Source organism: Mustela nivalis, assembly GCF_964662115.1.
Source record: "Mustela nivalis genome assembly, chromosome: Y".
In the NCBI taxonomy this organism is placed as follows: Eukaryota; Metazoa; Chordata; class Mammalia; order Carnivora; family Mustelidae; genus Mustela; species Mustela nivalis.
In genome coordinates, this window is record NC_139041.1 from 4,478,509 (window position 1) to 4,501,984 (window position 23,476).

The following is a 23,476-nucleotide window of genomic DNA, read 5'->3' on the forward strand; positions in this document are numbered from 1 at the left end:
ACCTAGGTTCCTATGGAGGGCAGCAAGGTACAGAGTGCCTCCCACCATCCTAAAATGCCAGACCTTCACTCGGAGCACCCTTGTTCATTCTCTGGTGCTTTGTCTTCCTGGATCTCCTCACCAACCTGCAGCATCTGCTGTCTGTCACGCTGTACTGACCCCATGTTGACACACTGTGCATCCTCTCGGGTCTCCATTGGAACATGCCCATCTTCTGTAAGAGGCACTGTTTTCTTATCACATGTAACCATTTGGGGGATGGTCATGAGAGGATGAAGGCAGGCTTGTGCTGGCACATCTCCATGCAGTTCCACAGAGAGTAGCTGCTCCACCCTGAGGGAGTGCTCAACGTTTCCACATTCGAATCCTCTTCAATGCGTCCTTTTGGACATACAAGTAGTCTTCCTGAAACGGGCACGGACGTCTTTCAGATGGCTTCACTTGGGCTATCGGTCTCTTTCAACATGCTCTCCATTGGCTCCGGTGGACACCAAGTACATGAGTCCATCCTGGACCTAAGTTTCTATGGTGCAGAGTCTGTCTTGTATGCATGGTCATTTTGGAAGTTTTGGAGGCCTTGTTGGCACCGTTTCTGGAGATGCTCGAGTTTCTCGTGTCCTCACTGTGGATGAATCCAGACATGTCTTTGCACGGTTGCGGGGGTTCACATTGATCTTTAATTAGGTGAACCTTTTCCTTTTCTGTAGCTCTGAGTTTGTGTGGTATGGGCGGCCTCACCTTCCACATGGCTAAATTTCCTCCCCTGAGGTTTTGCTGGTGGTCTGATTGTTTCTTTGCCTATCGTTGTTAAGATGGAATGAAGGATGCTTGTCTTTCTCTGGAGTCCAGAGTGTTGGTGCTGACAGTCACGACCACACAGTACAAATTGGGCCATGGAGAAGGTCACACGGACTCGCTATGTAAACAGCCTCAGTGAGAGATCCAGGCGGCTCCAGCAGTTAGGGACAGTGAGGTTCTCTTGGTGCACCCATGAATACTCCAGCCAAGTGTAATGATCAGGCATGGGTTGAGGAGGAGTGGTTGCTATGACCTCAAAGCCTTGTGACATCACAGATGTTGGCTTCACTGAAGCATCTGTCCCTTTCCCATGACCTTGGTGTCCTATGACTTTAGGTAGGAAGCCCCGGGAAGGACAGAACAGGAGCCCTCTGAGTCTGAACAAGAACTCTGGTTGTCTTGTGGGATAATGTCCCACTTCCCCTTTCTGGAGACAAAGAGGAAAGAAAAAGACATTCAGTATACCTTCCTTTAGGCCAACATATCCCCTGAGATGACAAGTTGTCTTATTTCCACTACAATTTCTAGAGATCTCAAGAAACGGTGAGGACTCCGGGTATGAGCGCTCTCCGTGGGGTTTGTCATCCTGTAGGTGAGAGCTTCCTTTGTCAGTGTGTTTTGCCTATGGGTAATTATGACTAAGGGACAGAAAGTCCCTTTTCTAGGAAAAAGTGAGGGCATCGATATATGGTGCCATCCGTGGCCTCATCTCCTAGTGTTCTGAAACACGTGGCTAAGGGATTAGGCCTCTGTATATCTAGATTTCACTTAAAAACCTTTGCTAAGTCTTTGAGGAGAGTGATATTCTGCATCAGAGCTAATTCTTAAGGAAGAGGCCTGGACCGCACCCATTGTCATCATTTGTTTACTCTACTTTTGTGGTAATGGGTATAGACTTGTTGACCAAGTCTCTTTAGTCAGAAGGAAAGGGACGGCCTATACCGACGGCTTGCAAGGCCCATTCGAAAAGACCTTTTGAGTGAGCCACAATACTCTTGCAAGGACTAGTGTATCAGGAAGTTTGGGTCCATTTCGGCACTACAGTATTCCTCAGCCTTCGAAGTGAATGAAACACTGGACCTTGCCTTGACATGAATGTCCCTTGCCTGGCTGAGGGGTAATCGAAAAGGAAGCAGAAAAAGGAAAATATCATATGGCTTCCCTCAATATGTGCCTTTGGAGGAATCCTTGGCCCTTAGTAAAGGAAGGGAAAACTGAAGGGAAAGAAATCAGAGAAGGAGACCCATCAGGAGTGACTCAGGACTCTGAGAACCAAGCTGAGGGTTACTGAAAACAGAACTGCTTAATGGGTGTTCAGGAGATGTGGCATATATTAGGAGGAGCACTAAGACGTCCATGCAACTAAAGCATCCGTGAATACTCTGTCAATAACGGATGATGGATGCTAGGCAGGCTTTCTAAAAAGAAGAGCAACAACAACAACAAAAATTCAGAGAAATCATTCTGGCCCTCTCAAAACCAAAGGAAGGTACAGGGAGAAAAGGAAAGCATTATATTTTTTATTATCTTTTCTTATTGAAATGACATGGGATTGGTTCCCTAAATTGTCCTTCTCTGAATTAGGTCTTTATCCTTGTGAATTAGAGTCTACCCTCCTCTTCCATCTCTGGAATTGATGAGAGGACATGACAAAGCCCTTCGCTAAATACTTAGAAGAGTGGCTCAGGAAAATGACTTGACCTGGCCTTCTGTGTTTTGGCAGGTGTTGGATTCCTTCTTCAAATGCTTTAATCACTACTAGAGAGCTGAGATTTTGTAGGTTTCCTGAACTAATTGTGGGAGTTTCTATGTGTCTGGGAATTTATCCTTTTCTCTCAGTTCTGGGATTTGGTAGCATAAATGTGTGGATGTACCTCTTTGGTTATTCTTTTTTCATTTCTACCGCTTGTCATGTGGTTTAATACTGTGAGCTGTGTGTTTGTCTCCCTGTGTTTTCCCAGTAATGGCTTCGATGGTTTGTTCTTGTTTTCAAACCGAAGTGTGGGATCTCCTGATTTTTTTGTCCTATTGGTTGGTTTGTATTTACTTAATTTTGATAATCACTTGTATGAAATCTATTTTTCTGTTAACTCTGTATTTCGGTTTATCTTCATTCTGTTCCTTCAGTCGTCCAGTTAGGAGTCTTTCTTTTTTGGTGTTTTTAACATTTGGAAATGCATGCATTTAAACCCTATATGGTTTCCCCATAAAATGTTTTGGCATCATCCCATAGGTTTCTGAACATTCCTTTGTTCATGGCACTTTATGGTTTTTCTTTGGATTTTCTTCTTGCACTCATTGCTAGTTCGTGAGTGTGTTGTGTTTTCCAACTTTTAGCGTCTGTCTGTATTTCCAATTTGAAAGTGATAAATTCCTGTTTTCATACCTTTGTGATCATAAGGTCACAATATAGGTTTTGACTTCTCTTCCAGGAATTACGACTGGCGTTGGACTCGAGCTCATGACCTGTGATAGACAAAGATAGGTCTGCCGCTGGGAAGAACATATCTTATTGTCCTCAGAGACACAATCTTACTCATGGATCCCCAAAGTTCTGGTGGTCTCAGAGCCCTTGTCGACGTCTTTTCTTTCTTTGCTCCTTCCCATTGTCCTGTGCTTAACGTGGATATTATAGTTCCCAACAGTATTGGATTAAAGTCGCCATCTCCCTTCCTATCTGTTCATAGGCTTCCAACGTTTAGATACACTCTTGTTCGTGGTTTATATGTGGCAATTCTTCCAGGTTTCTGTTGTTTTGAAGCTCCATCAAGACAAAACACCTTCCACTAATATTTTGTCTCTCAAAGGCATAAAATCACTCTCGCTGACTTAGGCACATGTACATTGGCTCTCTTCTCCTTGGCAATAGCATAACCTTCGTCTTCCCGATTTCTTCACTTGCAAGCTATGACTGTCTTTATAGCGAGAAAAATCTTTTATGGGCAACAGAAGGTCTAGCTTGTTTAATATTTGTTGTTTTCTTAGGGATATTTTCTACCTTTTTTTGTTTGTTTGTTTTGGAATTTCAACCACTCCTACAAACTGTATTGAAGGGAGACTTTGGTTCTGAATACTGAATGAATTAATGATAGGTAATAGTTTCCTTTCTCATTTCGGTTGGCTTCTCACTTGGATTCTATTTGCCTTTCCCCTTTATGGTATGTTCTTTGGTTTTCTTTATTGGTACAATTCCTCTATTCCTCCCCATCTCTTGCATGTCTTATCCTTGTGTGTGTTCATGTGTGTGTGCATGAGCATGTGTTAATGTTTGTGATGTCTGTGTGTTTCACATCACACTTATTATTAAAATACGAGAGATAAGAATTCGGTCTCTTATGGGTAGCAATTAAATTGATATTCCTTGAAAACTCACAATCCATCAGTTTCAGGACAATCTCCTACAAGGAATGTCATCTCTTGTCCTCTTTGAGAAACACATGTTCTCACAAAACTGCCTTCAAAAAACACCACCATTCCAGTTCATCATTAGAGTCGTACTGTTAGTCCTGATACTAACAGTTAGTCCTGATCAGTATTTTTGGTTTGTTTCTTGACTGTCATGAGTTAGTGAAATCGTCTGTTTGTTGTCTTTCTGAGCATGATAGATGTGATGAAGCCCAATTCTCTCCGCAACACTGCCATATGAGACAAGTGGAAGATTTCATTCTTGCTTATGTCTCAGTACAAATTTGCGGTGACATGGAAAACAGTGCTTCTCTTCAGCCATGAAGGCAACAGGAAGATTTCCATGACAACTGCAGTGGGGTGGAAATTGACCTGAAGCCTACAAGGTAAACTCCAAGTAAAGAGAATGGAAGTCGTAGAAATGATGGGAGATGGTTGGAGACAGGGAAGATTTGGTTGGTTCATGGCTCAGGGAAAATTTGGTTGGTTCGTGGATCAGAGGTTAGTTCGTGAGCCCATGCAGAGGAACAAGGCACAGGAAAGCAGGGCACACTAGGAACCCACAAGGAACCTGTTTCCCAGGGCTGTTGGCTCTGACACACATAGGGTCTTAAGGGCACGAGTATTTGACAACACAAGTCTTGAGGGTTGGAGTTTTCAGATCAGCAGGCTTGGCAGACATCGCCTTGAAGGAACACCGTATTTTCCTTCATAGGATACCAACAAGCAACCAGGTGCAGACAGCCTAGAGACAATGATCAGAGGCAATACCAGGAGACGCAGTGGGAAGATGGTGAGTCGTGGGAGTGCATCCGTTAAAGGCAGTTTTCCTGGAGGTATCTCAATGTGGACATAATAAATTTTGGGCTCTCACACCAGCAGCATCAAGACAGAGTTACTGGCCAAGACAGGTAGGTGAGGTCATTGGCTGCCTACCATGCCATCATGAAATACCAAACGTGGATCATGAAGGACTGCCTTCCTCAAACCAAGATGCTTTCAACGGGTGGCGCTTTTCCTGCTCAGGAGCTCTGAGATTGGGTGGGAGGGCCTCACCCTTGCACAGGGCTCGGATTTGCTCCCCTGAGGCTTTGCTTGTGGTTTGATTGTTTCTTGGCCTGAAGTGGCTAAGATGGAATGAAGGATGCTTGCCTTTTTCCGGAGTCCAGAGGGCTGGTGATGACAGTCACAACCAAACCCTATGAATTGTGCCATGGGGAAGGTGACATTGACTAGCTTCGCAAACTGCCTTGGTGAGAGACCCAAGAGGCTAAGCGGTTTGGGACGGCTTGGCATCCTCTTGGCCACCTATGACTACACCAGTCAAGTGTAGTGATCAGGCGGGGGTTGATGAGGAGTGGTTTCTATGACATCAAAGCATAGTGACATCACAGAATGTGGGTTCACTGAGGCAACTGTTCCTCTCCAATGATCTTGGTGTCCTATGGCTTTAAGTAGGAAGCCCCGGGAAGGACAGAACAAGAGCCCTCTAAACCTGATCAAGAACTCAGGATGCCTTGTGGGTTAATGTCCAACTTCCCCTTTCTGGAGACATAGAGGAAGGAAAATGACATTCAGTATACCTTCCTTTACACCAACATATCCCTGGAAACGGCACGGTGTACTTTCCACTATAATTTCTAGATATCTCAAGAAAAGGTGAAGCCTCGCGAGTATGAGCAACTCTCGGTGGGGTTTGTCGTCCTGTGGGTGAAAGCATAAAATGACAGCGTCTTTTGCCTATGGGTCAGTGATGACTAAGATACGGAAAATCCCTTTCTGAGGTAAAAGGTGAGGGCATCAATATATGGTGCCGTGTGTGGCCTCGTCTCCTAGTGTTCTGAAACATGCGGCTAAGGGATGAGGCCTCTGTCTACCTGGCTTTCCCTTAAACACCTTTGCAAAGTATTCGAGGAAAGTGACATTCTGCATCAGAGCTAACTCTCAATGAAGAGGCCTGGACCGCACCCATTGTCATTATTAGTTAACTGTACTTGTTATGGTAACGGGTTTAGACATGTTGACCAAGTCTCTTTAGTGAGAATGAAAGGGACGGCCTATACCGATGGCTTGCAAGGCCCCGTTGAGCAGACCTTTGGAGTGAGCCACAATACCCTTGCTAGGACTACAGGATCAGGAAGTTTGGGTCCATTTCGGCACCACAGTATTCCTCAGCCGTCGAAGTGAATGAACCCCTGGACCTTGCCTTGACATGAATGTCCCATGCCCTGCTGATGGGAAATGGAAAAGGAAAGCAAACAAAGGGAAATATCATATGACTTCCCATAATTTGTGCCTCTTTGAATACCTTGGCCCTTAGTAAATGAAGCGCATACTAATGGGCAATAAGTTAGAGAAGGAGACCCACCAGGTGTGACTCAGGACTCTCAGAATCCAGCTGAGGGTTACAGAAAATAGAAAAGCTTAATGGGTGTTCAGGAGTTGTCGCATATATTAGGAGGAGCACTAAGACGGACATGCAACTAAAGTATCCATGAATACTCTGTCAAAAACGAATGATGGATGACTGGCGGGCTATCTCAAAAGAACAGCAACAACAACAACATAAATTCAGGGGGAAACACTTTGTCCCTCTCTAAACGAAAGGAAGTCACTGGGAGCAAAGGAAAGAATTATATTGTTTATTATCTTTCCTTAATGAAATGACATGGGATTGGTTTCCTAAAATGTCCTTCTTTGAATTGGGTCTTTACCTGTGAATTAGAGTTTACCCGCTTCGGCCATCTCTGGATTTGATGAGAGGACATGACAATGCCTTCACTAAATATGTAGAAGAGTGGCCCAGGAAAATGACTTGGACCTGGACTTCTGTGTGTTGGCAGGCGTTTGATTAATGCTTCAAACGCATCAGTCACTAGTAGAGAGCTGAGATTTTGTAGATTTCCTGACCTAATCTTGGAAGTTTCTATGTGTCTGGAAATTTATCCTTTTCTCTCAATTCTTGGATTTGCTAGCATAAATGTGTGGATGTACCTCTTCGGTTATTCTTTTTTTCTTTACCAGTTGTCATGTGGTTTCATACTTGCAGCTGGTTCTTGTCTCCCACTTTATCCCAGTAATGCTTTCTGTGGGTTGTTCCTGTTGTCAAAATGAAATATGATATCTGATTTTTTTCCTATTGGTTTGTTTGTATTTTTTTAATTTTGATAATCACATGTATGATTTCAATTTTTCTGTTACCTTTGGAGGTCGGTTTTTCTTCATCTTGTCCTTCAGTTGTCCTTTTAGGTGGCTTTCTTTTTTGGTGTTTTTAAATATTGAAAATGCATGCATTTAACCCTATATAGTTTCCCCATAAAATGTTTTGGCATCATCCTCTAAGTTTCTTAGAATTCATTTGTTCATGGCTCTTTCTGCTTTTCCTTTGGATTTACTTTCTTGCACTCATTGCTAGTTAATGAGTGTGCTGTGTTTTCCAACTTTTAGTGTCTGGCTATATTTCCACTTTGAAAGTGATATCTTCCTGGTTTCATACCTTTGTGATCATAAGTGCACAGGATTGGTTTTGACTTCTCTTCCATGAATTACGACTGGATTTGGACTCGAGCTCATGACCTGCGATAGACAAAGGTAGGTCTCCCGCTGGGAAGAACATATCTTATCCTCCTCAGAATGCAATCTTTCTCATGGATCCCCACAGTTCAGGTGGTCTCGAGAGCCCATGTGGACATCTGTTATTCTTTAGCACCTTCAAATCCAGATGATCTGTCCTGTGCTTAACTTGGACATCATAGTTCCCAACAGTATTGGATAAAAGTCGCGATATCCGTTCCTGTGTGTTCATAGGCTTCAAACGTTTATATACACCCTTGTTCGTGGTGTATAAATTGGCACTTCTTCCAGGTTTCTGTTGTTTTGATGCTCCATGAAGACAAAACACCTTCGGCTTATCTTTTGTCTCTCGAAGGCATAAAATAACTCTCGCTGTTAGGCACAAACACTTTGGCTCTCTTCTCCTTGGAATAGCATAACCTAAGTCTTCCTAATTTAGTCACTTTCAAGCTATGAGTATCTTTATAGTCGAAGGAAATCTCCTATAGGCATCGGAAGTTCGAGCTTGTTTAAATTTGTTGTTTTCTTATGGATCTTTTCTTACTTTTTTTTTTTTTTTTGAAAATTACAACCACTCTTACAACTGTTTGGATTGACGGGCGACTTTAGTCCTGAGAAATGAATGTGTTATTCATAGGTTCACTTTCTCATTTCGGTTGGCTTCTCACTTGGATTCTATTTGTCTTTCACCTATATGGTATTTTCTTGGGGTTGCTTCATTGGTACTATTCCTCGCTTCCTCCCCATCTTTTGTGTGTCTTATCTTTATGTGTGTTCATGTGTGTGTCCATGTAAATGTGTTAATATGTGTGTGGTCTGTGTGTGTTTCACATCACACTTATTATTAAAATACGAGAGAATGAAATTCGGTCTCTTATGGGTACTAAGTCAATTTGACATACCTTGAAAACTCACATTCCATCAGTTTCAGGAAATCTCCTTCAAGGAATGCCATCCTTTGTCCTCTTCAAGAAACATGTGTTCTCACAAAACTGCCTTCAAACAAACACCACCATTTGAATTCCTCATTAGAGTCATACTGTTTGTCCCAATACTCTTTCTCTTTCGTATGTTTTTTGACTGTCATGAGTTAGTGAAATCGTCTGTTTGTTGTCTTCCTGAGCATGATAGATGTGACAAAGCCCAATGCTCCCCGCAAGACTGTCATAAGAGACAAGTGGAAGAATTCCTTCTTGCTTATGTCTCAGTACAAATTGTGGTGACATGGAGGACAGTGAGATGGTAGTAGTGTCTAATAACCTCATGCTTGTCTTCAGCCATGAAGGCAACAGGAAGATGAACACAACAACTGCAGTGGGGTGAAAACTGACCTGAATCCTACAAGATAAACTCCACAGCGAAAGAGAACGGAAGTTGCAGAGATGATTGGAGAAGGTTGGAGACATGGCTCAGGGGAGTTTTGGTTGGCTCGTGGATCAGAGTATCGGAGCCCATGCAGAGGACCAAGGCACAGGAAAGCAGGGCACAATGGAAACCCACAAGGAACCTGTTTCGCAGTGCCGTTGACTGTGGCACGCCAAGGGTCTGAAGGGCACGAGTACTTGACAACACAGGTGTTGAGGATTGATGTTTACATATCAGCAGGCTTGGCAGACATCGACTTGAAAGAACACCATCTTTTTCCTGCATATGACACCAACAAGCAACCAGGAGCAGAGAGCCTGGAGACTATGATCAGAGAAATTAGAAGATACACAGTGAGAAGATGGTGAGTCGAGGGAGTGCATCCATGAAGGGAGTGTTAATGGAGATGTCTCAATGTGGACATAATAAATTTTTGGCTCTCACAACAGCAGCATCAAGACAGACCTACTGACCAAGCCAGGTAGGTGAGGACATAGGCTGCCTATCCAGCCAACACGAAATCCCAACCATGAAACACTTGGAGGACCTTATTCCTCAGTCCAAGATGCTTAGTCCAAGGAGAACAGAGTCTCCCTTAGGGGACGAGAAGAAAGCTTTGACCACATGTTCTCTTCTGAACACAGCATTATGCAGGCCTGTGTTCTGTTGAGTTTGTGGAATTTCTCCTTTCACTGGTACACCAGAGCCCACCAAGGTAAACCTCAGCATATTCAACCCCGACCCTAAAAATACCAAACAGCAAGCAAGGAGAGGCACTGCAAATGACTCAACAAACCTTAAGATCCCGCCGTGGGTCACTCCCGTATCTCTTCTTCCTAAAAATATTACCCTCAGGTTAGAAAACAGAAGTAGTTTAACAAATAAAGAGAAGTGACAGAGACCTAGATCCAAGGCAAAGATGGAAGAATCAATTTTTGCTCAGGTGAAGGAAGAAGGAATGATCACAGCTAGACAATCGGAGTGAAACCTCTACATAGAACACCTCCGATGCGGGTTTGAAATCAGCGGCCAGGATACTCACTGTACATCAGAAAACATAGAAGATATCAGAGTCTCGAAACACTGAGAAAAAACTGATAAAGATAAAAGCACCTAAAGAACTCCTGAAGCGAAGATTGGTAGGAGACTGGATGCAAAGTCCGGGAACATGTCAGAAGTGGAGGATCCAATTAGGGTCCGGGAAGTACAAGCCTAAAAAATAAGGACGCAAATTCTTAGAGAGAAGGCAGAATAATGGAACATGATAATGAGCTTAGGGAATTTCCAAGGAAATAAAAGAGGTGCCTCTAGTAGAAGTAAGAGTGATAGAACAAAAAGAGGGCTGATCATAGATAGGAGAACTCGGGGCAAAAAAGGATCCTCATCTGGGAGCAGAGACAGAGGTCCAGAATCAGAGGCACAGAAGACTCCCAACACCTTCCACAGAAGCGGAGCACCTAAAGACATAGTGTCACTCCCCCTGGAAAATCTAGGCATGGAGGTATTCTCTTTAGGCAAATGGGCATCGTAGAATAGTTTGTCAATAGCTCAATCACTGAGTTCAAGAGTAAAGGCTATACGAGCTCTTGAAGGAGGCCGGATAGCTCAAGCAACACCAGCCCAAGTCAAAATCCTTATCCCCTGCATTTTTGAACAATGACAGAGCAGCGGTTCTATTTAGAATCAGGAGGTATTCAGAAGTCTATGGTTGGGTCCCAGGTTGTGTCCATCAGTTCAGAGGCGGCCTTCAGATTGACTCATGATTCCAGGGTCTTGGCATTGACTCTGTTCTCAGGTTCTCTGGTCAGGGGCAAGTAAGCTTCTCCCTCTCCAACTCTACCCACTGATTGGGATCTCTCTGCCTCTCTGTCCAATACGTGCATGTGCACGTTGGACAAGATAACAAAGACAAAAACATTGCACAATAATTGACTGGGGCCATAGGATGTTTTATTGAATTTGGACCTAGGTTCCTATGGAGGGCAGCCAGGTACAGAGAACCTCCCACCATCCTAAAATGCCCGACCTTCGCTTGGATCTCCCTTGTTCATTCTCCTGTTCTTTGCCTTCCTGGATCTCCTCATCAACCTGCAGCATCCGCTGTCTGTCGCGCTGTACTGAAACCTTGTTAACACATTGTGCATCCTCTTTGGGCTCCATTCGAACATGCCCATCTTCCGCAAGACGCACTGTTTTCTTATCGCATGTAACCATTTGGGGGATGGCCATGAGAGGGTGAAGGCTGGCTTGTGCTTCCACACCTCCATGCAGTTCTACAGAGGTTAGCTGCTCCACCCTGAGGGAGTGCTCAAGGTTCTTCCACATTCGAATCCTCTTCAATGCGTCCTTTTGGACATACATGTTGTCTTCCTGAAACGGGTCCGGAAGTCTTTCAGATGGCTTCACTTGGGCTATGGGTTACTTCCAACATGCTCTCCTTTGGCTCCTGTGGATTCCAAGAACATGAGTCCATCCTGGACCTAAATTTGTAGGGTGTAGAGTCTGCCCTGGATGCATGGTCTTTTTGGAAGATTCGGAGGCCTTGTTGGCCCCATTTCTGGAGACTCTCGAGGTACTCGTGTCCTTGCTGTGGAAGACTCCATACATGTCTTTTGCACGGTTGTGGGGATTCACTTTGAGCTTCCCTTGGGTGGCCCTTTTCCTGTTCAGATGCTCCGTGTTTGGGTGGGAGGGCCTTACACTTGTGCAGGGCTCTGATTTCCTCCCCAGAGGTTTTGCTTGTGGTCTGTTAGTTTCTTGGCCTGTCGTGGCTAAGATGAAATTAGGGATCCTTACCTTTCTCCAAGGTCCAGAGGGCGGTTCTGATACTCACGACCAAACACTATGAATTAGAATATGGAATAGGTGACACCGACTCGCTTGGCAAACTGCTTGATGAGAGAACCAGGCGGCTCCAGCTGTTTTGGACGGCTTGGTGTCCTCTTGGCCCACCAATGAGTACTCCAGTCAAGTGTAGTAATCAGGCCTGCTTTGATGAGGAGTGGTTGCTATTACATCAAAGCTTTGTGACATCACAGATGCTGGCTCACAGAACTACCTGTCCCTCTCCCATGACCTTGGTGTCATGGCTGTGAGTAGGAAGCCCCGAGAAGGACAGAAGAAGAGCCCTCTGAACCTGATCAAGAACTCAGGATGTCTTGTGGGTTAATGTCCAACTTGCCTTTTCTGGAGACATAGAGGAAGGAAAATGACATCAGTATACCTTCTTTTAGGCCAACATATCCCCAGAGACAGCAAGGTGTCTTTTACTACTACAATTTCTAGATATCTCAAGAAAAGGTGAGGCCTCGTTGGTAGAGCAGCTTTTCGTGTGGTTTGTTTTCCGTGGTGAGAGTGTACTTTGTCAGAGTCTTTGGCATATGGGTGAGTAATGTAAGGTACGGAAAGTCCCTTTCCGAGGTAAAAGGTGATGGCATCGATATATGGTCCCCCCTGTGGCCTCGTCTCCCAGTGTTCTGAAACATGTGGCTAAGGGATTAGGCCTCTGTCCTCCTGGCTTTCACTTAAACACCTTTTCATAGTCTTCGAGGAGAGTGACATTCTGCATCAGAGCTAACTCTCAATGAAGAGGCCGGACTGAACCCGTTGTCATTATTAGTTAACTGTACTTGTAGTGGTAACGGATATAGACATGTTGACCATGTCGCTTTAGTCAGAAGGAAAGGGACGGCCTATACCGACGGTTTGCAAGGCCCATTTGAGCAGACCTTTATAGTGAGGCACAATGCCCTTGCAAGGTCTAGTGCATCAGGAAGTTTGGGTCCATTTTGGCACCACAGTATTCCTCTGCCGTCGAAGTGAATGAACCTCTGGACCTTGCATTGACATGAAAGTCACATGCCCTGCTGATGACAAATGGAAAAGGCAAGCAGACAAAGGGAAATATCATATGGCTTCCCACAATATGTGCATCGGGAAGAATAACTTGGCCATTAGTAAATGAAGGGAATACTGAAGGGCAAGAAGTCAGAGGAGGAGACCCACCATGAGTGACTCAGGACCCTGAGAAACCAGCTTAGGGGTACAGAAAAGAGAACTGCTTTGAGTGGTCAGGAGTTCTGGCATATATTAGGAGGAGCACTAGGACGTCCGTGCAACTAAAACATCCCTGAATACTCTCTCAAAAACGGATGATGGATGATAGGCAGGCTTTCTCAACAGAACAGCAACAACAGCAACATAAATTCAGAGGAAAACTATGTGGTCCTCTTAAAACCAAAGGAAGTCACAGTGAGTAAAGGAAATAATTATATTTTTTATTATCTTTCTTATTGAAATGACATGGGATTGGTTTCCTAAAATGTCCTTCTTTGAATTGGATCTTTAACCTTGTGAATTTTAGTTTACCCGCCTCTTCCATCTCTGGATTTGATGAGAGGACATGACAATGCCTTTACTAAATAACTAGAAGAGTGGCTCAGGAAAATGACTTGACCTGGCCTTCTGTGTTTTGCCAGGTTTGGAATTACTGCTTCAAATGCTTCTGTCACTACTATAGAGCTAGAATTTTGTATGTTCCTGACCTAATCTTGGAAGTTTCTATGTGTTGGGAATTTATCCTTTTCTCTCAGATCTTGGATTCGCTAGAATAAATGTGTGGGTGTGCCTCTTAGGTTATTCTTTTTTCCTTTCTACAAGTAGTCATGTAGTTTCATACTTTCAGATGTGTGCTTGTCTTCCTCTTTTATCGAGTAATGGCTTCTGCGGTTTGTTCGTGTTTTCAAAACTGAAGTGTGAGTCTACTGATTTTTTTCCTATTGGTTTGTTTGTATTTCCTTAATTTGTAAAATCAAATCTCTGATTTCAATTTTTCTGTTAACTTTGGAGTTCAGTTTTTCTTCATCTTGTTCCTTCAGACGTCTTTTTAGGCGGCCTTCTTTTTCAATGTTTTTAAATTTTGGAAATGCATGCATTTAACCCTATATGGTTTCCCCATAAATTGTTTTGGCATTATCCTCTAAGTTTCTTAGAATTCCTTCGTTCATGGCTCTGTCTGCTTTTCTTTTGGATTTTCTTCCTTGCATTCATTGTAGTTCGTGAGTGTGTTGTGGTTTCCACTTTTAGTGTCTGGCTGTATTTCCAATTTGAAAGTGATATCTTCCTGATTTCATACCTTCGTGAACATAAGTGTACAGAGTAGGTTTTGACTTCTCTTCCATGAATTACGACTGGATTTGGCCTCGAGCTCATAACCTGCGATAGACAAAGGGAGGTCTGCCGCTGGGAAGAACATATCTTATTGACCTCAGAACGCAATCCTACTCTTGGATCCCTAAAGTTCAGGTGGTCTCGAATGTCCATGTGGACATCTGTTATTCCTTAGCACCTTCCCATCCAGATGATCTGTCCTGTGCTTAACCTGGATATCATAGTTCCCAACAGTATTGAATAAAAGTCGCCATCTCCCTTCCTTTGTGTTCATGGGCTTCCAAGGTTTATATACACCCTTGTTCGTGGTGTATATGTTAGCAATTCTTCCAGGATTCTCTTGTGTTGATGCTCCATCAAGACAAAACACCTTCCGCTTAGCTTTTGTCTCTTTAAAGCATAAAATCACTCTCGCTGACTTAGGCACAAACACATTGGCTCTCTTCTCCTTGGGAATAGCATAACCTATGTCTTCCATTTCTTCACTTGCAAGTTTTGAGTATCTTTATAGTCGAAGGAAATCTCCTATGGGCAACAGAGGAACGAGCTTGTTTAATATTTGCTGTTTTCTTATGGATGTTTTCTAACTTTTTTTTTTTATTTGGAATTTCAACCACACTTACAATCTGTTTGTATTGACGGGAGAATTTCGTCCTGAGTACTGAATGTATTATTCATAGGTAATTGTTCACTTTCTCATTTCGGTTGGCTTCTCACTTCGATTTTATTTGCCTTTCACCTGTATGGTATTTTTTTGGTGTTGCTTCATTGGTACAATTCCTTGATGCCTCCACATCATTTGCATGTGTAATCTTTGTGTGTGGTCTGTGTGTGTTTCACATCACACTTATTAAAATACGAGAGAATGGAATTCGGTCTCTTATGGGTAGCAATTCAATTTGACATGCCTTGAAAACTCACATTCCATCAGTTTCAGGAAATATCCTGCAAGGAATGTCATCTCTTGTCCTCTTCAAGAAACACGTGTTCTCACAAAACTGCCTTCCAACAAACACCACCATTTGAATTCCTCATTATAGTCATACTGTTTGTCCCAATACCTTTGCTTTTTCGTATGTTTCCTGACTGTCAGAGTTAGTGAAGTTCTCCGTTTGTTGTCTTTCTGAGAATGATAGAGGTGACAAAGCCCAATGCTCTCTGCAATACTGCCATAAGAGACAAGTGGAAGAATTCCTTCTTGCTTTTGTCTCAGTACGAATTGCAGTGACATGGAGGACAATGCTATGGTAGTAGTGTCTAATAAACTCACGCTTGTCTAGAGCCATGAGGGCAAAAGGAAGTTGAACACAACAATTGCAGTGGGGTGGAAACTGACCTGAATCCTAAAAGGTAAACTCCAGAGCGAAAGAGAACGGAAGTTGCAGAGATGATGGGAGAAGGTTAGAGACATGTCTCAGGGGAGATTTGGTTGGCTCATGGATCAGAGGGTTGGAGACCATGCAGAGGACCAAGGCACAGGGGAACAAGGCACACTGTGAACCCACAAGGAACCTGTTTCCCGGTGCTGACTGTGACGTACAGAGGATCTAAAGGTCACGAGGACTTGTAAACTCAAGTGTTGTGGGCTGAAATTTTCATATCAGCAGGCTTGGCAGACATCGACCTGAAAGAACACCATCTTTTTCCTGCATATGACAACAAAAAAAAAAAAAATCAGGAGCAGACAGCCTGCAGATAATAATCAGAGACAATACCAAGAGACGCAGTGAGAATTGGTGAGTCGTGGGAGTGCTTCCGTGAATGGAGTGCATCAGTGTTAATGAAGATGTCTTAATGTGGACATATTTAAAAGTTGAAATGAGGGTCCTTGCCTTTTCGAGGAAAAAGGTGAGGGCATTGATATATGGTGCCCTCTGTGGCCTCATCTCCTACTGTTGTGAAACACGTGGCTAAGGGATTAGGCCTCTGTGTATCTGGCTTTCACATAAAAACCTTTCCAAAGTCCTCGAGGAGAGTGATATTCTGCATCAGAGCTGACTCTTAAGAAAGAGGCCTGGACTGCACCCATCGTCATCATTAGTTTACTGTACTTTTGTGGTAATGGGTATAGACATATTGACCAAGTCTCTTTAGTCAGAAGGAAAGGGAAGGCCTATAACTATGGCTTGCAAGGCCCATTCGAGCAGACCGTTGGAGTGAGCCGCAATGTCCTTGCATGGACTAGTGGATCAGGAAGTTTGGGTCTATTTTGGCACCACAGTATTCCTCTGCCGTCGAAGTGAATGAACCCCTGGATCTTGTGTTGACATGAATGTTCCATGCTCTGCTCCTGGAAAATGGAAAAGGCAAGCAGACAAAGGGAAATATCATATGGCTTCCCACAATATGTGCCTCGGGAGGAATACCTTGGCCCTTAGTAAAGGAAGGCAATACTGAAGGGCAAGAAGTCAGAGAAGGAGACCCACCAGGAGTGACTCAGGACTCTGAGAATCCAGCTGAGGGTCACAGAAAAGAGAACTGCTTAATGGGTGGTCAGGTGTTGTGGCACATATTTGGAGGAGCACTAAGACGTACATGTAACTAAAGCATCCGTGAATACTCTGTCAAAAACGGATGAATGATAGGCAGGCTTTCTCAACAGAACAGCAACAACAACAACATCAATTCAGAGGAAAACAATGTGGCCCTCTCAAAACCGAAGGAAGTCACAGGGAGAAAAGGAAATAATTATCTTGTTTATTATCTTTCCTTAATGAAATGACATGGTATTGGTTTCCTAAAATATCCTTCTTTGAATTGGGTCTTAATCCTTGTGAATTAGAGTTTACCCTCCTCTTACATCTCTGGATTTGATGAGAGGACATGACAATACCTTCACTAAATACCTAAAAGAGTGGCCCAGGAACCTGATTGGACCTCGCCTTCTGTGTGTTGGCAGTGGTTGGATTACTGCTTCAAATGCTTCTGTCACTACTAGAGAGATGAGATTTTGTAGGTTTCCTGACTTAAACTTGGATGTTTCTATGTGTCTGAGAATTTATCCTTTTCTCTCAGTTCTTGGAATTGGTAGCATATATGTGTGGATGTGCCTCTTCCATTATTTTTTTTTTTCTTTCACCCAGTTGTCATTTGGTTTCATACTTGCAGCTGTGTGCTTGTCTCTTTGTTGTATCCCTGTAATGTCTTCTGCGGTTTGTTCGTGCTGTCAAAACTCAAGTGTGAGATCTCCTGATTTTTTTCCTATTGGTTTGTTTGTTTTTCCTTAATTTTGACAATCACATGTATGATTTCAATTTTTCTGTTAACCTTGGAATTCGGTTTTTCTTCATCTTGTTTCCTCAGACGTCCTTTTATGTGGCTTTTTTTTTCTGCGTTTTTAAATTTTGTAAATGCATGCATTTAACCCTATATGATTCCCCACAAAATGTTTTGGCTACATCCTCTAAGTTTCTTAGAATTCCTTCGTTCATGGCTCTTTCTGTTTTCCTTTGGATTTTCTTTCTTGTATTTATTGCTAGTTCGCGAGTGTGATGTGTTTTCCACCTTTTAGTGTCTGGCTGTATTTCCAATTTGAAAGTGATATCTTCCTGGTTTCATACCTTCGTGATCATAAGTGCACAGGATAGGTTTTGACTTCTCTTCCATGTATTACGACTGGATTTGGCCTCGAGCTCATGACCTGCGATAGACAAAGTTAGGTCTGCCGCTGGGAAGAACATATCTTATTGTCCTCAGAGATGCAATCTTACTCATGAATCCCCAAAGTTCAGGTGGTCTCGAGAGCCCATGTGGACGTCTTTAGCACCTTCGCATCCAGATGATCTGTCCTGTGCTTAATCTGGATATCATAGTTCCCAACAGTATTGGATAAAAATCTCCATCTCCCTACCTTTGTGTTCATAGGCTTCCAACGTTTAGATACACCCTTCTTCGTGGTGTATATGTTGGCAATTCTTCCAGGTTTCTGTTGTTTTGATGCTCCATCAAGACAAACACCTTCTGCTTACCTTTTTTTTCTCGAAGACATAAAATGACTCTCGCAATTTAGGCACAAACACTTTGGCTCTCTTCTCCTTGGTAATAGCATACCTAGGTGTTCCCGATTTCTTCACATGCAATCTATGAGTATCTTTATAGTAGAAGAAAATCTCCGTTGGTCATCAGAAAAACGAGCTTGTTTAATATTTTTTGTTTTCTTATGGATCTTTTGTTTCTTTTCTTTTCTTTCTTTTTTTTTTTTTTTTTTTTTTTGATTTGGAATTTCAACCACTCTTACAAACTGTTTGTATTGACGGGAGACATTCGTCCTGAGTACTGAATGTATTATTGATAGGTAATAGTTCACTTTCTCATTTCGGTTGGCTTCTCAATTGGATTCTAATTGCCTTTCACTATATCCTATTTCTTGGGGTTGCTTTATTGGTATGATTTCTCGCTTCCTTCCCATCTTTTGCATGTCTTATCTGTGGGTGTGTTCATGTGTGTGTGCATCTGCATATGTTAATGTGTTTGTGGTCTGTGTGTGTTTCACATCACACTTATTATTAAAATATGAGAGAATGGAATTCGGTCTCTTATGGGTAGCAATTCAATTTGACATGCCTTGAAAACTCACATTCCATCAGTTTCAGGAAATCTCCTGCAAGGAATGTCATCTCTTGCCTTCTTCAAGAAACACATGTTCTCACAAAATTGCCTTCCAACATACACCAGCCTTTGAATTTTTCATTAGAGTCATACTGTTTGTCCCAATACCCTTGCTTTTTCATATATTTCTTGACTGTCATGAGTTAGTGAAATCGTCCGTTTGTTGTCTTCTGAGAATGATAGATGTGACAAAGCCCAATGCTCTCTGCAAGACTGCCATAAGAGACAAGTGGAAGAATTCCTTCTTGCTTATGTATCAGTACGAATTCCGGTGACATGGAGGAGAGTGAGATGTTAGTAGTATCTAATAACCTCATGCTTGTCTTCAGCCATGAAGGCAACAGGAAGATGACCACAACAACTGCAGTGGGGTGAAATCTGAACTGAAGCCTACAAGGTAAACTCCAGAGCGAAATAGTACGGAAGTTGCAGAGATGATGGATGAAATTTGGAGACATGGCTCAGGGGAGATTTGGTTGGTTCGTGGATCAGAGGGCCGGAGCCCATGCAGAGGACCAAGGCATCCGAGAACAAGGCATACTGGGAACCCACAAGAACCTGTTTCCCAGTGCCTTTGTCTGTGACATACAGAGGGTCGGAAGGGCACGACTACTTGACAACACAATGTTGAGGGCTGAAATTTTCATATCAGCAGGCTTGGCAGACATCGACCTGAAAGAACACCATCTTTTTCCTGCAAATGACACCAACAAGCAACCAGGAGCAGACAGCCTGGAGACAAATATCAGAGACAATACCAAGAGACACAGTGGTAAATTGGTGAGTCGTTGGAGGGCATCCGTGAATGGAGTTCATCAATGTTAATGGAGATGTCTCAATTTGGATAATAATTATGGGCTCTCACAACAGCAGCATCAAGACAAACCTCCTGGCCAAGACAGGTAGCTGAGGACATAGGATGCTGAGCCAGCCAACATGAAATCCCAACCGTGGAACACTTGGAGTACTGCCTTCCTCAGTCCAAGTTGCTTAGTCTAATGAGAACAGATTCTCCCATAGGGGACTAGAAGAAAGCTTTGACCACATGTTCTCTTCTGAACACAGCACTCTGCAGGCCTGCATTCTGCTGAGTTGGTGGTATTTCTCCTTTCACAGGCACACCAGAGCTGACCAAGGAAAACCTCAGAATATTCAGCCCGGACACTAAAAACACCAAAGGGCAGGAAAGGAGAGGCACTGCAAAGACTGGCCTCAACGACAGGGTCAGCCATACACAACAGTAGATGGCATACATGCCACACACACACACACACGCATACACACACACACACACACACGCGCACTCACAAACAAGGAGGGCCAGCGCTGGATCACTCCCGGATATCTTCTTCCTAAAGAAATTACCCTCTGTTTAGAAAACAGAATGAGTTTAACGAATACAGAGAGGTGACAAAAACCTAGATCCCATGCAAAGATGGAAGAATCAATTGATGCCCAGGTGAAGGAAGAAGGAATGATTACCTCTAGGCAATCAGAGTGAAACCTCTACATAGAACTTGCCCGACGCTGGGTTGAAAGCAGCGGCCTGGATACACGCTGTACATAAGAAAAGATAGAAAGATATCAGAGTGTCTAGAACCACGGAGATAAAACTGATAAAGATAAAATCACCTAAAGAACACATGAGGAGAAGATTGGTAGGAGACTGGATGCAAAGCCCGGGAACATGGCAGAAGTGGAGGATCCAATTAGGGACGGGGTAGTCCAAGCCCAGAAAATAAGGACGCAATTTCTAAGAGAGAAGGCAGAATGATGGAACGTGATAATGAGCTTAGGTAATCTCTAAGGAAATGAAAGAGGTACCTCTTGAGGAGAAGTAAGAGTGAGAGAAAGAATAGAGGGCTGATCCTAGATTGGAGAATTCGAGGCTAAAAAGGACACTCATCTGGGAGCAGAGAAGAGGTCCAGAATCAGAGGCACAGAGGACTCCCATCACCTTCCACAGTAGCGGAGCATCTAAAGACATAGTGTCATTCCCCCTGGAAAATCTAGGCATGGATGTATTCTCTTTAGGCAAATGGGCAATTGAGAATAGTTTGTCAAGAGCTCAATCACTGACTTCTAATGGAAAGTTATACCAGCTCTCGAAGGAGGCGTAGTGCTCAAGAAACACCAGTCCAAGCCAAAGTCCTTATCCCCTGCATTTCTGAACAATGACAGAGCAGCGGTTCTGTCTAGAACCAGGAGGTATTCAGAAGCCAATGGTTGGGTCCCGGGTTGTGTCCGTCAATTCAGAGGCGGCCTTCAGATATACTCATGATCCCAGTGTCTTGGCATTGACTCTGTTCTCAGGTTCTGTGCTCAGGGGCATGTAAGCTTCTACCTCCCCAACTCCACCCCCTGATTGGGATCCCTTTGCCTCTCTGTCCAATACGTGCATGTGAACATTGGACAAGATAACAAAGACAAAAACATTGCACAATAATTGACTGGGGCCAGAGGATGTTTTATAGAATTTGGACCTAGGTTCCTATGGAGGGCAGCCAGGTATAGAGAACCTCCTACCATCCTAAAATGCCCGACCTTCGCTCAGAGATCCCTTGTTCATTCTCCTGTTCTTTGCCTTCCTGGATCTCCTCACCAACCTGCAGCATCCACTGTCGGTCACGCTGTACTGACCCCTTGTTAACACATTGTGCATCCTCCCGGGGATCCATTGGAATATGCCCATATTCCGCAATAGGCACTGTTTGCTTATCACATGTAACCATTTGGGGGATAATCATGATAGGGTGAAGGCAGGCTTGTGCTGCCTCATCTCCATGCAGTTCCACAGAGGGTAGCTGCTCCACACTGAGGGAGTGCTCAAGGTTCTTCCACATTCGAATCCTCTTCAATGCGTCCTTTTTGACATACATGTTGTCTTCCTGAAACGGGCACGGAAGTATTTCAGATGGCTTCACTTGGCTATGGGTCTCATCCAACATGCTGTCCAATGGCTCCTGTAAAGTCCAAGACCTTGAGTCCGTCCTGGACCTATGGTTCTAGGGTGTAGAGTCTGCCTTGGATGCATGGTCTTTTTGGAAGATTGGGAGGCCTTGTTGGCACCTTTTCTGGGGACGCTCGAGGTACTCGTGTGCTCGCTGTGGAGGACTCCATACATGTCTTTTGCACGTATGTGGGGATTCACTTTGAGCTTCCCTTGGGTGGCCCTTTTCCTGTTCAGATGCTCCGTGTTTGGGTGGGAGGGCCTTACACTTGTGCAGGGCTCGGATTTCCTCCCCTGAGGCTTTGCTTGCGGTCTGTTAGGTTCTTGGCCTGTTGTGGCTAAAATGGAGTGAGGGTTCCTTGCCTTTCTCTGAGGTCTAGAGGGCTGGTGCTGACACTCACGACCAAACACTACGAATTGAGCCATGGAGAAGGTGACACCAACTCGCTTCGCAAACTGCCTCTGTGAGAGACCCAGATGGCTCCAGCGGTTTGGGATGGCTTGGGGTCCTCTTGGCCCACCCATGACTACTCCAGTCAAGTGTAGTGATCAGGCCTGGGTTGATAAGGAGTGGTTGCTATGACCTCAAAGCTTTGTGACATCACAGATTCTGGCTTCTCTGAAGCAGCTGTCCTTCTCCCATGACGTTGGTGTCCTATGGCTTTAAGTAGGAAGCCCCGGGAAGAACCAAACAAGAGCCCTCTGAACCTGATCAAGAATTCAGGATGTCTTGTGGGTTAAATCCCAACCTGCCCTATCTGGAGACAGAGAGGAAGGAAAATGATATTCAGTATACCTTCCTTTAGGCCAACATATCCCCGGAGACGGCAAGGTGTCCTTTTCCACTACAATTTCTAGATATCTCCAGAAAAGGTGTGGCCTCGCGGGTATGAGCAGCTCTCCGTGGGGTTTGTGAGGGAGAGCGTACCTTGTCAGTGTCTATTGCCTATGGGTCAGTGATGACTAAGGTACGGAAAGTCTCTTTCTGTGGTAAAAGGTGAGGGAATCGCAATATGGTTCTGTCTGTGGCCTCGTCCCCTAGTGTTCTGAAACACGCGGCTAAGGGATGAGGCCTCTGTCTACCTGGCTTTCCCTTAAACACCTTTGCCAAGTCTTCGAGGAGAGTGACATTCTGCAGCAGAGCTAACTCTCAATCAGAGGCCTGGATCGAATCCGTTGTCATTATTAGTTAACTGTACTTGTTTTGGTAACGCGTATAGACATGTTGACCAAGTCTCTTTAGTCAGAAGGAAAGGGACGGCCTATAACGACGGCTTGCAAGGCCCAATCGAGCAGTCCTTTGGACTGAGCCGCAATGCCCTTGCACGGACTAGTGGATCAGGAAGTTTGGGTCCATTTCAGCAACACAGTATTCCTCTGCCGCAGATGTGATGAACCCCTGGACTTGCCTTGACATGAATGCCCCATGCTCTTCTGATGCGAAATGGAAAAGGCAAGCAGACAAAGAAATTACCATATGGCTTCCCAGCATATGTGCCTCAGGAGGAATACCTTGGCCCTTAGTAAAGGAAGGCAATACTGAAGGGCAAGAAGTCAGAGAAGGAGACCCATCAGGAGTGACTCAGGACTCTGAGAATCAAGCGGAGG